The 16,326-nt window shown below is 35.8% G+C and overlaps 2 protein-coding genes and 1 non-coding gene across 7 annotated transcripts in view; 2 read left to right on the top strand and 1 right to left on the bottom strand.

Annotated features, from left to right (window-relative positions):
* Positions 1-16,326, bottom strand: part of LOC102975635 (protein-L-isoaspartate(D-aspartate) O-methyltransferase-like) — a 194,397-nt gene that overhangs the window by 50,676 nt on the left and 127,395 nt on the right. The window lies entirely within an intron of this gene.
* WDR64 (WD repeat domain 64) overlaps positions 1-16,326 on the top strand; it is a 168,510-nt gene that overhangs the window by 106,824 nt on the left and 45,360 nt on the right. The window lies entirely within an intron of this gene.
* Positions 4,061-4,166, top strand: LOC112067563 (U6 spliceosomal RNA). Its single transcript, XR_002893353.1, has one exon. It is a non-coding gene; the product is annotated as a U6 spliceosomal RNA (small nuclear RNA).

The raw sequence follows: 16,326 nt of genomic DNA, 5'->3' as shown, positions 1-16,326 counted from the left end.
TTCCCCTGCATCGGCAGGCGGACGCGCAACCACTGCGCCACCAGGGAAGCCCCAAACTGAGTTTTAGAGATGCTTATTGTCACTAGATTGATCCTTGTTTTTAGAACTTTTCAATTGTCAGGGCTAGGAAAAAAATTTAAGAGAAAATACATCTTTAGCTTGTACTGATATTCCCATTCAGATTTAAAATAACATGGCATTACTGATTTTATTTTTGTTATCTTTTTGTCTCACAGAAAATCTGTTTCTAATGACATTAACATAATTACTTACTTGCTTTATCCTATTATTTATATAATGTATCTTATATAATATATAGGGTTTTATGTCATATTATATTGTATTATAGTACATTATACTATAGTATGTTATAGTTTTGGAAAAAAATAAAATAACTAGAAATATGATAGCTGAAACAATTATCTTATTTTCTTTGTAGTTTCTGTCCTTAGAGTACATATCTCTTGGAATATGCAATCAAATTACTATGTTTTAAAATTACTTGAAATAATTTCTTGTGCCAACTCTATACACAACAAAGTTTATTGAATTTTTAATGTATTGCTTTTTAAAAATTTAATTTTGTCTAATTATTATGCAAAACATTTAAATAGATTTTAAATCAGATCTTCAAAACAAGATTTATTCTAACTTCCATTCCTGTCCCTTCTATTCTTTTCCTAATCTATAGTTAACCTTTTGTTTTTAAGTTTTTGATTTATGCTTCCAATGTTGTTTTTTAAAAATATAATCGAATACTTATCCTTATGGGTATCCTCTCACCCCTTCTCAAGCAAGTGTTAAGATACTGTACATATTCTTATATTCCTTGCTTACTTTATTTAATAATATACTCTGGAGATCATTATAAACAGTATATAGAAATGTTCATCTTTTTAAAATTAAGGTAAAATACACATAACATAAAATTTACCATATTAACCATTTTTAGTTATAGAGTTCAGTGGTATTAAGTACATTCATATTGTGTGCAACCCTCATCACCCAGAGAACTCTTTTCATCTTACAAAACCAAAACTCTATACCCATTAAACAATAACTCCCCATTCCCCCCTCCTCTAGCCCCTGACATCCACCATTTTACATTCTGTCTCTATGACTCTGACTACCCTAGGTACCACATGTAAGTGGAATTATACCATATTTATCCTTTTGTGACTGGTTTGTTTCACTTAGCATAATGTCCTCAAGGTTCATTTATGTTGGAGCATATGTCAGAATGTTCTCCCTTTTTAAGCCTAAATAATATTCCACTGTATGTATATACCATATATTATTTATCAATTCACCCATTGGTAGACATTTAGGTTGCTTCCACATTTTGGCTACTGCAGGTACCAACATGGTTGTACAGATATTTCATCTTTCTTTTTGAAAGCTCTATGTTATTTCAGTTAGTTGGATGTACCATAGTTTGTTCAACTAGTCTCCTATGAGTTAACATTTGGGTAGTTTCCAATATTTTTCCAGTTATAAATAGTGCTCTAACAAATATAGCCTTATGCATACTTCATTTCAAATTTTTGAATCTTTAAAATAGATTCCTAGAAGAGATATTGCTGCCTCAAAAAGTAAATGCCAGGGCTTCCCTGGTGGCGCAGTGGTTGAGAGTCCACCTGCCAATGCAGGGGACACGGGTTCGTGCCCCGGTCCAGGAAGATCCCACAGGTCCGGGAAGATCCCACAGTTCCGGGAAGACCCCACATGCCGCGGAGCGGCTGGGCCCATGAGCCATGGCCGCTGAGAGCCTGCACATCCGGAGCCTGCGCTCCGCAACGGGAGAGGCCACAACAGGGAGAGGCCCACGTACCGCAAAAAAAAAAAAAAAAAAAAAAAAAAGTAAATGCCAAATTCTCCCCTACATCAGTTACACAATTTTATATTCCCACTAACAACGTATGAGAGTGCCTACTTCCCCACAGCTTCACCAAGAGTGTACAGTGTCAAACTTTTAGATTTGTTCAAAAAGCATAGGTGGAAATTGTAACTTGGTATGTTTTATTTTCCTTTTCTATTGTAATGAATAAGTGGAGCATATTTTTATGTATATGCATCACTTGTCTATTCTTTTCTATTTTTCTATCTAGGTTGCTCTTTTCTAATGTTTTAAAAAGCTCTTTATATATTAGGAATATAAGAATACACACACACGTATAAATAATTAGGAATATACATTAGGAATATTAGTCCTTTGTGATAGAAGTTCCAAATATTTTTTCCCAGTTTCTTATTTGTATTTTCATTTTGTGTATGGTCATTTTTGCCATGGCAATTCTAACTTCTGAGCAGCTGGGTGTAGATGAGTTTCAACAGTTTATCAGAAACTACTCTTAGATATAATCACAAATATTCTTCAGGCTCCACTCAGGGAATCCAATAGTATTTCATGTTCTCATCTATCTAAAAATAGCTAGGTGTTTTAACTTTTCTAAGATTTTGATAAAAAGGGTAAGTTTGGGGTCATATCAAGAGGTCACAAAATTGTTGTTAACTTTTTCTGGCTAATTATTATTCCAACATTTTGACATTATATAAACTTAACTAGATTTTCCAATGTCAGTTAATAAAATTTCAGCTTTTTGTTTTTACAGTGTTTTTTTTTTTTTAAGCTTCCTATCGTGCTCTGGTGACATCACTTGGTTAATTTTTTTCTTGCTGCTCTAATTGTTGTTTTAAAAATCTAAATAAGGAAAATATATCATCAGACTGTTTTTTTTACAGGATATTCTCTGAATTTCAAAATTGTAAGTAGACTGAAAGGAACCAATCTTGTATTCCACACAGATAAAAAGAAGTGTTCCTTGACAAGTCCTTAACAACAGATCCTCAGAGTTACAGAACCAGAGCCCTTAACCTGGAATCCTTGGATAATCTGTTTATAGGTAGACTTCCAGGGATCTAAAAAGCCTCTGCAATTATATACAAAACTTCTCTTCTGAAGAGGGCATGGTTCCTAAGTTTTTCTTTCTCAACATTTTATTATGAAAAATTTCAAAAATATAGAACAGTTGACAGTGTTACCCTCCACTTAAAATTTACTCTTAACATTTTGCAATATTTGCCTCATTGCAGATGTATTCATATACCCATCCTCTATTCACCCTTCAATCCACCTTATTTTAAAAATGTATTTCAAAGATGAAGATATCAGTACATATCACCCCCAAACACTTCAGTATATATATCTTTAACTAGAGTCCACTCTTTGTTTATGGTGTTGTGTTTTTAGTGAAATTTACAAACAATAAAATGCACAGAATTTAAGTATGTTATTCAATGAATTTGAATAGCAATATACACACCCAAACCCTTAACAAGATTAAAAAAAAAACTCTTTGATGCCCCTGCCCATCAATACTTGCCCCTCACTGAAAGACAACTACTGTTCTAATTTTTTTCACCATAGATTTGTTTTTCCTTGTTCTAGAATGTCATGTAAGTGAAATCATACAGTATATATTTAAAGTTTATTTAATTTAATATGTTTTTAGATTTGTCTATGTCACTGTATATATCAATAGCACTTTTTATTGAACACCTACTATGTGTCAAGCACTATTCTCAGCATTAGGAATGGAAAGTTTAATGAGGTATGGTACCTGCACTACTGCATTATAGGATTGTAGCAGAGAACTTGGAGGGTTGAGCCAGGGTGCGGGGGTGAAAGAAGAAGAAGTTCCTGATGAAGATAGTTGCTGAATTAGTTCTTTAAGAACTATCAAGAGTTAGCTTGGGGGCTTCCCTGGTGGCGCAATGGTTGAGAATCCGCCTGCTGATGCAGGGGACACGGGTTCGTGCCCCGGTCCGGGAAGATCCCACATGGCGTGGAGCGGCTGGGCCCGTGAGCCATGGCCGCTGAGCCTGCGCATCCGGAGCCTGTGCTCCACAATGGGAGAGGCCACAACAGTGAGAGGCCTGCGTACCGCAAAAAAAAAAAAAAAAAAAAAGAGTTAGCTTGGCCCAGAAAGGGAGTTTCTAAGGGGAGGTGAGAAGACAAAGTGAATCCCAAGGGGAGGAGTAACATGGAAAAAATGTCACAGTGCTTGCTTGGCAACACATATACTAAAATTGGAATGATACAGAGAAGATTAGCATGGCCCCTACACAAGGATGACATGCAAATTCATAAAGCATTCCATATTTTTCACAGAATACACATTCTTTTCAAGTGCACATGAAACATTCTATAGGACTGACCACATACTAGGGTACAAAACAAGCCTCAACAAATTTAAGAGTATAGAAGTTATCTTAAACATCTTCTCTGAACACAACAGCATAAAACTAGAAATTAACCACAGAAAAAGAAATGAGAAAAAAGCAATTACATGGAGGCTAAACAAAATGCTACTAAAAACCAATGGGTCAATGATGAAATCAAAGAGGAAATTAAAAACTACATTGAGGGCTTCCCTGGTGGCGCAGTGGTTGAGAGTCCGCCTGCCAATGCAGGGAACATGGGTTCGTGCCCCGGCCCGGGAAGATCCCACGTGCCGCGGAGCGGCTGGGCCTGTGAGCCATGGCTGCTGAGCTTGCGCGTCCGGAGCCTGCGCTCCGCAATGGGTGAGGCCACAACAGTGAGAGGCCCGCTTACCGCAAAAAAAAAAAAAAAAAAAATTCCTTGAGACAAATAACAATGAAAACTCAATCATACAAATCTATGGGATGCAGCAAAAAGAGTTATTAGAGGGAAGTTCAGAGTAATACAGGCCTTCCTCAAAAAAACAAGAAAAATCTCAAACCACCTAACCTACCATTTAAAAGAATTAGAAAAATAAGAACAAACAAAACCTAAAGTCAGCAAAAGGAAGGAAATGATAAAGATCAGAAAGGAAATAAATAAAATAGAGACTAAAAAAACAACAGAAAAAGTCTATAAAACCAAGAGCTGGTTCTTTGAAAGGATAAACAAGATTGACAAACCTCTGGCCAGCCTCACCAAGAAAAAAAGAGAGAGAACACAGATATACAAAATAAGAAATGAAAAAGGAGACATAACAACAGGTACCACAGAAATACAAAAAAAATAAGGGAATACTACAAATAATTGTGTGTCAACAAATTCAACAACCTAGAAGAAATGGACAAGTTTCTAGAAGCATACAGTCCACCAAAACTGAACCAAGAATAAATAGATAGGGACTTCCCTGGTGGCGCAGTTGTTAAGAATCCACACGCCAATGCAGGGGACATGGGTTCGATCCCTGGTCCAGGAAGATCCCACATGCCGTGGAGCAACTAAGCCTGTGTACCACAACTACTGAGCCCATGCACTGCAACTACTGAAACCCACGTGCTCTAGGGCCCACGTGCCACAACTACTGAAGCCCATGTGCCTAGAATCTGTGCTCCACAACAAGAGAAGCCACCACAATGAGAAGCCCATGCACCACAATGAAGAGTAGCCCTCACTCACTGCAACTAGAGAAAGCCCGCATGCAGCAACGAAGACCCAACGCAGCCAAAAAATAAACAAAATTTTAAAAAAAAGAATAAATAGATCATTTGAACAGACTGATCACTACAACTGAAATAGAATCTGTAATTTTAAAACTCACTACAAACAAAAGTCCAGGACCAGATGGCTTCACAGGCGAATTCTACCAAACATACAAAGGAGAACTTATACCAATCCTTCTCAAATTCTTCCAAAAAAATTGAAGAGGAGGGAACACTCCCAAGGACATTCTATGAAGCCACCATCACCCTGATACCAAAATCAGACAAAGAAACCACCAAAAAAGAAAATTACAGGCTAATATCTTTGATGAATATAGTTGCAAATATTCTCAACAAAATATTAGCAAACTGAATCCAACAACACATAAAAAAGATCATACACCACAACCAAGTGGCATTCATCCCAAGTTCACAAGGATGGTTCAACATACACAATTCAATCAATGTAATACTCTACATCAACAAAATAAAAGACAATAACCACATGATCATCTCAATAGATGCAGAAAGCCTTTAACAAAATTCAACATCTATTCATGATTAAACTCTTACCAGAGTGGGTATAGAGGGAACATATCTCAAAACAATGAAAGCTATTTATGACAAACCCACAGCCAATAAAATACTCAACGGTGAAAAGTTGAAAGCCTCCCACTAAAATATGGAACAAAACAAGGATGCTCACTCTCACCACTGCTCTTCAGTATAGTATTGGAAGTCCTAGCCACAGCAATCATACAAGAAAAAAAAATGTATCCAAATTGGAAGGAAAAAGGTACAATTGTCATTATATGCAGATGATAAGGATACAAGATTAACATTCAGAAATCAGTTGCATTTCTTTACACCAACAATGAAATATTAAAAAGGGAATGTTAAAAAAAATGTCTTAAAATCACAACACAAAAAAGAAAATACTTAGGAATAAACTCACTAAGGAGGTGTAAGATTTATATGCTGAGAACTATAAAACATTAATAAAGGAAATAAAAGAGGATTCAAAGAAATGGAAAGATATCCCATGTTCTTGGATTGGAAGAATTAATATTGTTAAAATGGCCATACTATTCAAAGCAATCTACAGATTCAATGTTATCCCTATCAAATTACCCACGACATGTTTCACAGAACTAGAACAAATAATCCTAAAATTCATATGGTACCATAAAAGACCCAGAATAGCCAAAGCAATCCTGAAGAAAAAGAACAAAGCAGGAGGCATAACCATCCAAGACTTCAGACAATACTACAATGCTACAGTAATCAAAACAAAGTGCTATTGGCAGAAAAACAGACATATGGATCAATGGAACAGAATAGAGAGCCCAGAAATAAACCCACTCACCTACGGTCAATTAATCTTCAACAAAGAAAGCAAGAATATACAATGGATAAAGATAGTCTCTTCAGCAAGTGGTGTTGGGAAAGTTGGACAGCCACATGTAAATCAATGAACTTAGAACACACCCTCTCACCATACACAAAAATAAACTCAAAATGGCTTAAAGGGGCTTCCCTGGTGGCGCAGTGGTTGGGGGTCCGCCTGCCGATGCAGGGGATGCGGGTTCGTGCCCCGGTCCGGGAGGATCCCACATGCCGCGGAGCGGCTGGGCCTGTGGGCCATGGCCGCTGAGCCTGCGCGTCCGGAGCCTGTTCTCCGCAGTGGGAGAGGCCATAGCGGTGGGAGGCCCGCGTACCGCATAAAAAAAAAAAAAAAAAGGCTTAAAGACTTAAACATATAAGACCTGACACCATAAATCTCCTAGAAGAGAACATAAGCAAAACATTCTCTGACATAAATCATAACAATGTTTTCTTAGGTCAGTCTCCCAAGGCAACAGAAAAAAAAAAATGAAAGTAAACTAATGGGACCTAATCAAACTTACAAGCTTTTGCACAGCAAAGGAAACCACAAACAAAATGAAAAGACAACCTACAGGATAGGAGAAAATATTTGAAAATGATGAAACTGACAAGGGCTTAATTCCCAAAATATACAAACAGCTCATACAGGTCAATATAAAATTTAAAAAAATTAAAAAATGGTTAGAAGACTTTAATAGACATTTCTCCAAAGAAGACCAATAGGCACATGAAAAGATGCTCAACATTGCTAATTATTAGAGAAATGCAAATCAAAACTACAATGAGGTACCACCTCATGCCAGTCAGAATGTCCATCATTAAAAAAATCTACAAAAAACAAATGCTGGAGAGGGTGTGGAGAAAAGGGAACCCTCCTACAATGTTGGTGGGAATGTAAGTTGGTACAGCCACTGTGGAAAACAGTATGGAGGTTCCTCAGAAAACTGAAAATAGAATTACCATATGATCCAGCAATCCCACTCTTGGGCATATATCCACACAAAACTATAATTCAAAAAGATACATGCGGGCTTCCCTGGTGGCGCAGTGGTTGAGAGTCCGCCTGCCGATATGAATGGATAAAGAAGATGTGGTACATATATACAATGGAATATTACTCAGCCATTAAAAAGAATGAAATAATGCCTTTTGCAGCAACATGGATGCAACTAGAGATTATCATACTAAGTGAAGTAAGTCAGAAAAAGAAAAATACCATATGACATCACTTATATGTGGAATCTATAATGACACAAATGAAACTTTGTATGAAACAAAAACAGAATCAGGGACATAGAGAATAGACTGGTGGTTGCCAAAGGGAAGGGGAGTGGGAGAGGGTTGGGTGGGAGTTTGGGATTAGCAGATGCATTCTATATTATATATAGAATGTATAAAAAACAAGGTCCTACTGTATAACACAGGAAACTATATTCAATATCCTATAATAAACCATAATGGAAAAGAATATGAAAAAGAATATATATATATATATCACTTTGCTGTACACCAGAAACTAACACAACATTGTAAATCAACTATACTTCAATTTTTTTAAAAAGCCCTAAAGAAAGACAAAGAAGGATCAATGCAAGAAGAGGATATCACACTCAACATATATGCACCCAGTATAGGAGCACCTAAATACATAAAACAAATACTAACAGAGATAAAGGGAGAAATTGACAGGAATACAATAATAGTAGTTGACTTTAATGCTGACTTCAATGGACAGATCTTCCAGACAGAAAATCAGTAAGCAGCAAAGACCCTAAAGTGTACAGTCCCTTTGTTGTACAGCAGTAATTAACACAACATTGTAATTCAACTATACTTCAATAAAAAAATAAATTTAAAAAATCACAGAGGTAAGAAATTGCATGGTTTTCTAGGGATAGCTACAAGTATTTCAGTGTGCCTGAAATAAGTGGTAGAAGATGGAGACAGAAAGAGAGGTAGAGCTTGGATCATTCTCAGTGTTATTAAGGAGACTGAATATCCTATAAGAAATGGAAAACAATTGAAAGGCTTTAAGTGAGAAATGTCATGATCAGATTTGTGTTGTGGTAGCAGCTTTGATGCTGCTTTAATGGCAGATTCAAATGGACAAGACTAAAGGCAGAAGATTCAGGTAATAAGGTACCATTTTAGTTAAAATATATAATACCATGATAGTAGGGATGGTAGAAGGAGAGGTTTCCAAAAATACTTAGGTGATAAAAGTAGCAGAACTTGCAATTGATTAGTTAGTGATGGATACCATGCAGTCAGGAGAAGGTCCTGAGAGAAAAAAAGGAATCAATACAGCTCCAAGATTTCTAATTTGCATGATGAGTTAGGAAGTGGTGCTACCCAATAAGATATAGAATAGAATGAAGGAACATGCTTAAAGAAGGTGATAAGTTAGACATATTAACTTTGAGATACTTGTAAAATTTCTAAGTAATTAGATATATAAGCCTGAAGCTTGTGGGAGAGGACTGGACTAGATTATTAGGTCATTAACATAAGAGGATGATTATTAAAACATAAGAGGATGAGATTGCCCAGAGAGAGTTAGAAAAAAAGAAAAAGAAAATGGGCTGGAGGTAAACCCTAAGGATATAAATATTTAAAATGCTGGTAGAGTAAGAAGGTACTGAGTGAGAAACAGAAAATGAAGGATCATATAGACACAAGCAAAACCAAGAAAGTCCAGTGCCAAGCATGTCAAGAGAGTAAGAAGTTTCAGGAAAGAGAACAATTGACAGTGATAAGAATAGACCTCTAATATTATTTAGATGTTCCCAAGTCTTGCCTATATCTCTGATATAGCACTTTCAAATTGTACAGCAATCAGGAGCAGTTTTTTCAGGATTACTTGAGATGCTGCCTCCCAGGCTTGAAGTCCTCAGTATGTCCACCAAATAAAACATAACTCTCAACTTTTAGGTTGTGTCTATATTTTTTTAGTCGACATTTATGGTGACCATGGATAAGGGACCCAGAGCTGATTTCTTTCCTTCACCTGAACTCTACAAGGATCTGGAGCCTTGGTACCAGCAGAGGCCTCGTGCCTATTCACATCCTCGGGGAGTCCAGTCGAATTCAGATGAGCCTCTCCTGGTTCTAGGCTCTCCCGTTATTGGTTGATGATCCTAAGTTTTATTCGGTGGTGTTAAACTCCTCTCTGGAGGAGTAGGTTATCCTTGAAACTTAGTTTCAAGAAGAGGTACCTGGGTTACCCTCAGTGTAAAAGGCACTGGGAAGATTTTTGCTCAGTTTAGACACTGAGTGGTTTATCCTCAGTTTAAAGACTGGGAAGACTTTGCTCAGTTAACACTGAGTAAGGTTGGACTGGACTGAGTAATTAGGGGGAAGACTGGCCTGTCATTTTTCCTTGAATTGGCTACCTTAATAGAGTTTGTTGAAATAAAACAGAAATCTTATGAGAGCTTCTGAACTCTGAAGAACAGACTGTCTCCCCCTGGCCGGCAACGGCTTTCTCAGGTGAGTGAGAAACTTGCAGGAATGGTGGAGGCAAGACCATGCAGCTGTCCTATAGGGAAGCCCACTAATTTAATTAACAACCTGCTCAACCCAGGATGTAAATAAGAACTGGCCATCCCGCGCTCTGAGCACCCATGGTGGTCTTATATGCCACCAGGAGAACCTGAGAAATGTAAGAGGGGACTGAAACAACTCTGGGGCAAAAGCCTATAGGAGTTAAGATCTCAAGCAGCAATTGGCCCACCACATGATCATCACAATCATCACATTGCACATGACCATCACTAACAATTTTTATTTCAACAAATTCACCTCAGAATGGGAAATAAAGCTTTCAGAACAAAAGAAAAAGGATGACAGATTGCCAGCATCCAACTAATACCCCCAGCCAGGTTTATGAATGTACAAAACTTACAAGTACTTACTTAATTGGGAATTAAAGGAAATCTTACCCTAAAAATAAGGGGGCTCTTTTATGGCATATGAAGTTGAGTTTAAAAAGCCGGCTTGAGAAAAGTATCTTTTCAGAGTTCTGAGTTTAAACAAAGGCCTTCTAGGGGGAACTTGCATTTCTCTTTCTGTATCTTAGAGATGTAAATGTTCTAGCTGATCTTCCTAGAGCATTCTGTGTGTGTGTGTGTTTGTGTGTGTGTGTGTTTGAAAACCTGACCTTTGCCATACTATTTTTGAGAGTAAACTTTCTGGATCTTACTTAGGTGACATCTTTCTCCACTCTCTTACAGGGAAGACTCTTGCATCTCATTGGTTTGAATCACTATTAAAATATCTCATTAATAGCCAAATGATGGATCCTTTAAATTGCAGAAACTTCTAAATTGGTGGATTTTCTAGAGTGCTCTCATTATAAACAGCTGTTTTATTGGTACCTATAAAAACAAAAATCAAATTAAAGGTGGAAAAAAGAAATATATCTAATGGTCAACCTAAGAACTTCCTTAGCTTGAATCAAACAAAGAAAATCAGATTTGGGAAGCTTTATTTGTGGTCTTTGCTTCCCCTCAATAGCTCTTACAGATGTTAATAAAAACATTGGACTAAATTAATGTTAACAGGAAAAGAACATGTAAGAAAGTCTAGATACTTTTTCCAGCAAGGTAGAAATTTTTTAAAAAACATCTCAAATGAACAAAGAAATTTTTAGATAGTTATTTAAAATGGGATAAATAAAACGAATATTTATGTGATTACCTAAGTTTAAATGGGCCAAAAAGGACTCCCTACAAGTCCTCAACATTAAAAGCCAACAAGTCTACTTACCCCAGTTTAAAATATATATATATTAAGAACTGAAAAAAGTTTACACTGAGATATCTGACCAGCAAGTATTTGGGGCAACAGTTGAGCCAAAGCACCTGAGTTCCTTGGCTCAACCCCCTCTGGGGATCCCAGAGCCTTTTATATAAAAATAGATAAAATGGGCAGGGAATAAAAAGAAAGAAAAACTTCTAGAACACCTCCTGTAAGATCAAAGTTTGTTGATTGGATCCTAATGAAAACTAAGGTATAAAAAGTGACAGAATTGAGATGAAAGTGTATAAAATTGATATATTTAAATGGGCTTTATATAAGATGGTTATGTTTCTTTGTTTAATTATATTGAGAGATAGGCATGTTTCACTGGGGAATGCTTCCTCTGTGTGGTATTGAAATCACTAGGTTGTGTTTCAGGGGGCTCTGAAGAGCTCCAGTTCTTTATGGCTCAGTGCAGAAAGAATGCAGTGAGAGGCAAAGTGATAGATAAGAAGTGATTTATTAGCATAGGAAGCTTGTGAGGCTTACAAGTGGGTGGGTGAGAGGGTGCTGCCCTGAGAACATAGTGGGCTACAGTTTTATAATCAAAGGAAAAATGGCGGGGGGGAAAAGACCAACTTATTCCTCATTCTTGAGTAGACATCAAGCTTCCATCATCAGCTCCTCCTCCAGGTTGGGCAGGGGAGTTTTCTTGTCCCTACATGGTCAAGCTGGGACTGTCATGGCACTATGGAAAAATTATTTCAAGTCTCAGTACAATGAAGGTCTTTCACTTTGAAATGTCACCTTTCCATAAATTATTGTTTTTCATGTGTGCAGAGAACATGTCCCAGGGATTATTAACTTACTGAGCTTGCTGGGCAAGATGTGGGTCTCATGCCACAATTGTTTTATTGTTTTAGGGCATGTCTTATGCTTCTGCTGCATGGTTTTGTTGCTAAGCAAGCCTGATTGGTTTTGTGGTTAAGCAAACCTACTTTCTTGAGTGATCATCAGCTTACAGGGGTCCCCCATATTTTTTCTTTACTTACAATACCCTAGTGGGATTAACTATTTAATCACCTAGTTTGTTCCTTTACTCTGTCCCTATCAGTATTATAAGACAAGGCATATAGATCTGTCCCTCAGGAAATATTAATTGAACATACTAAAAGAAACCAATAGGGGTACCTGAGCCATACAAAAAGTAAAACCTGGAAACTAACATTCAAGGGCTAATAAAAATAAAAATAGTGATTTTGCTCTGGGTTTAACTTGTAAACTCAGAAAGAAGGTCTTTGCTGAATGCCTTATATAAGCTTTTGAATGTATGATAAACTAAATTCTAATGTTCTAGAACATAGAGCTCATAAATTTCAGTGTAGTTAGAAATCTTCTCACTGATATAAAATATAGCTGGGCAAGTCAATCTTTTACTATCCTGTAGGTGACAGACCTGTTCTTTGGGGAATTAAAAGCAACTGTCTTTCTCTTGCAAATCTTTACAAACCAGAATGTAAATTCAGATCACAAGGACCTGAGACTGAGCCTAATTAGCTCAATTAGGCAGAACCTGACACCAAGGGGAAAAAAATAACAAAGTGACAGTTTTAAAATTCAAACCAAACTTTACAAATAATAAAGCCTTAGTCAACTGAGCAAACAACTTTAATGTCTTCCAACTGTTCTTTGTAAACTAATAAGTTTATATTGTAATACCTGATTCATAACTGGTTTTTTTTGTTTTATTTATTTATTTTTTAGTGAAGCCATGAGATCTCTAGCTTTGCCTGTTTATATATCTGTGTACACATTATACATATGAGATAGCTCTACATCTGGAAGGTATTTTCAGAATTGAATTTATAAAGAGCTCAATTTTAAACTAAGCACATACAAATTAAATAGGAAAGAAACTGGCTAAAATGACTTTCAGGTTCATGTGAACTGGGAAATATTCAATATTAAGTTGATACCTGGTATTAAAGGTAAAATCTGTTGATCTAATAGACATGTCTTTAAAGTCATCAACATTAAGTATAATATTTTATTGTGCCTAGGTTTAACAGAAGTCATATAAGACCTTATTATATCTATTACAAGAAAAATAACTTGATATGATGAAACTTTGTAGTAAATTAATTGAGATAAAAGCTTTTTGGTTAACTCTTTAAAAATAATTATATTTTAGAAATGTCTACTTAAAGTGATCTCTCCAGATATTTGGTAACAAAGTTCTAGTGTTGTTCTAATTTAAGTGATGGAAGTTTATTAAATAGCTAGGTGATTCCCAAATAACATAAGATACTGAGACATCAATTATTAAACAGAGAAACTAAAGGTATTTAGGACTATAAATAAATATGTTTGGTGCCACCCTGAGATGTTCTCTATAAGAAAACAAATGTTTTTAAAGAAATTATCACTGGTATTATGTTTACCAATCTACAGAATGCTAATGTAAAAGTTCATAATTGCTTACTTCTTAGTTTTCACTAGAAATTAAGGTTTTTAAGAGTTGAGGATTCTCATTTAAACATGTAATTAAAGCAAATAGGAATAATAAGGAAACATTCCAGTATACTGTAGGAAAGTAGAATGTGTGTTTTCAGTAAAGAAGGTATGAGGAATGGAATTACATTTTATTGGAGGAAAGTCTGTCTTAGAGCTAGTTGGTTTTGGATGGAAAGATAAGGGATGAACCAATATGGATACAGCAAGTGATGAGAGATTATGGAAAGGAACTCTGAAGTTTTATGCATGTTCAGGATTAACTAATTTTAGATTGAAGTTAATTAAGTTAATGGATTTTGTTGTTAAGTAAGCTAGTACAAGACTGGAATTTGAACAAAGTTTCTTAGAGTGCTCCTTTTTGATAACAGATTGTGTGAGTTTCTGTGCCCTTAAGTGATCTGTATTTGTTTTGTTTTGTTTTTTTAATATTTTTGTGAGTTTGGTTAAGTGAATAAGTATTGTTTTGCAGTGACATATGATCCTGTTGCATTTTAAAACCTTTTTTATATTTTTAACAAACTTCCTAAATATCAAACTCTAACTAAAGTTCTTTTAGCCTCCAGCTGACCCTGGGTTGCTTCGAAGGGCTTTGAAGGAAACCTGAGATATCTCCAAGGGAAATATTAAACTAATTAAGTTTATTTGGTATGTTAAATTACTTAAAGAACATTGCCAAGTGATTGGAGATGAACCTTAGCTTATAATGTATGGATAAATGTCATTAATATATATATTCCAAAATTTATATTAAATTCCTAAAATCTGATATGCTCTGATATGTTATCAGTCATAATTCTAGTGATTATCTTAAAATGTTATATGTCACAGAAATATCCAAGTTTCTTGCCAATTGCATTGTATTCAAATCTTTAACCATGCTATTTTAAGTTTTGTCTTTTATAGACAATCATTATTTTACTCTGATGCTTTTACAAAAGTGAGGGTCTTCAAGAAGACTCATAAAAAGGACTTTTTTTAAACAAATATAAGTCTCTGATAGCCTTTAGATAACACCACTGAACTGAGGAACAAATGACAAAACTTTAATGGAAAATCTGATGACTTCATCCAGATCAACAGAAATTAATTTCATGGGGCCAAATGAACTGAAAAATATGGTTTATAACTTTATGACTTTCTGTAAAATATACTAGCTTTAATCTTTGTTTTCCAAAAAAATCTTTCTTCTTATGCTATGTCCTACAACAAGTTGATAAAGTATACCTTTGTAAACCAAGAAGAAACATTTATCTTTTTCTCTCTACCTGATTAACCCAGAATTTGGCTTCTCCAGGTGGCTCTCTTGTGAACTTGATGGTTTATTGCAACTGGATTACAATAATTGTTTTAATTTGTTCTTTGTTTCCAAACTGTTTATGCTTTGTGTCTCCCTGTTGCACTATTGACTTTATCAATGTTACTAGCTGTATTACTTATATCCTGTCTATTTTATAAGGTTGTTGTCTCTTACTGTATCCAGTGTGTCACCAGGCCTCCAACAAAATTGATGATGTTAGCTAAACATCTTGAGGACATAGATCACATTTATGACTTATAAAATAATTGTAATTATTAGAGAAATGCAAATCAAAACTACAATGAGGTATCACCTCACACTGGTCAGAATGGCCGTCATCAGAAAATCTACAAACAGCAAATGCTGGAGAGGGTATGGAGAAAAGGGAACCCTCTTGCAGTGTTGGTGGGAATGTAAATTGATACAGCTCCTATGGAGAACAGTATGGAGGTTCTTTAAAAATCTAAAAATAGAATTACCATATGACCCATCAATCCCACTCCTGGGCATATACCCAGAGAAAACCATAATTCAAAAAGACACATGCACCCCAATGTTCATTGCAGCACTATTTACAATAGCCAGGTCATGGAAGCAGCCTAAATGCCCAATGACAGATGAATGGATAAGGAAGATGTGGTACATATACCCAATGAAATATTACTCAGCGATAAAAAGGAATGAAATTGGGTCATTTGTAGAGATGTGAATGGACCTAGTAATAGTGTGATTCTAGGTATAGGAAGAAGCAAAAAGGGAAAACATTTCATGAATCATAATAGACTAGTAAGACAGAGGATCCAGAGAATCTGTAATTATCAACAGAGCCTAATCCAGAAATTAGCACCTGGAGTAACATATCAACAAAAATTTTTGCCTGATCTGGGAAGAAACTCTGAGCACCATGAGACAAAAATTGGTCATGAAAT

The sequence above is a fragment of the Physeter macrocephalus genome, chromosome 4 (genome assembly GCF_002837175.3).
Source record: "Physeter macrocephalus isolate SW-GA chromosome 4, ASM283717v5, whole genome shotgun sequence".
Lineage (NCBI taxonomy): Eukaryota > Metazoa > Chordata > Mammalia > Artiodactyla > Physeteridae > Physeter > Physeter macrocephalus.
The sequence above is the reverse complement of the archived record's forward strand: the minus strand, read 5'-3'. Positions and strand labels throughout refer to the sequence as shown.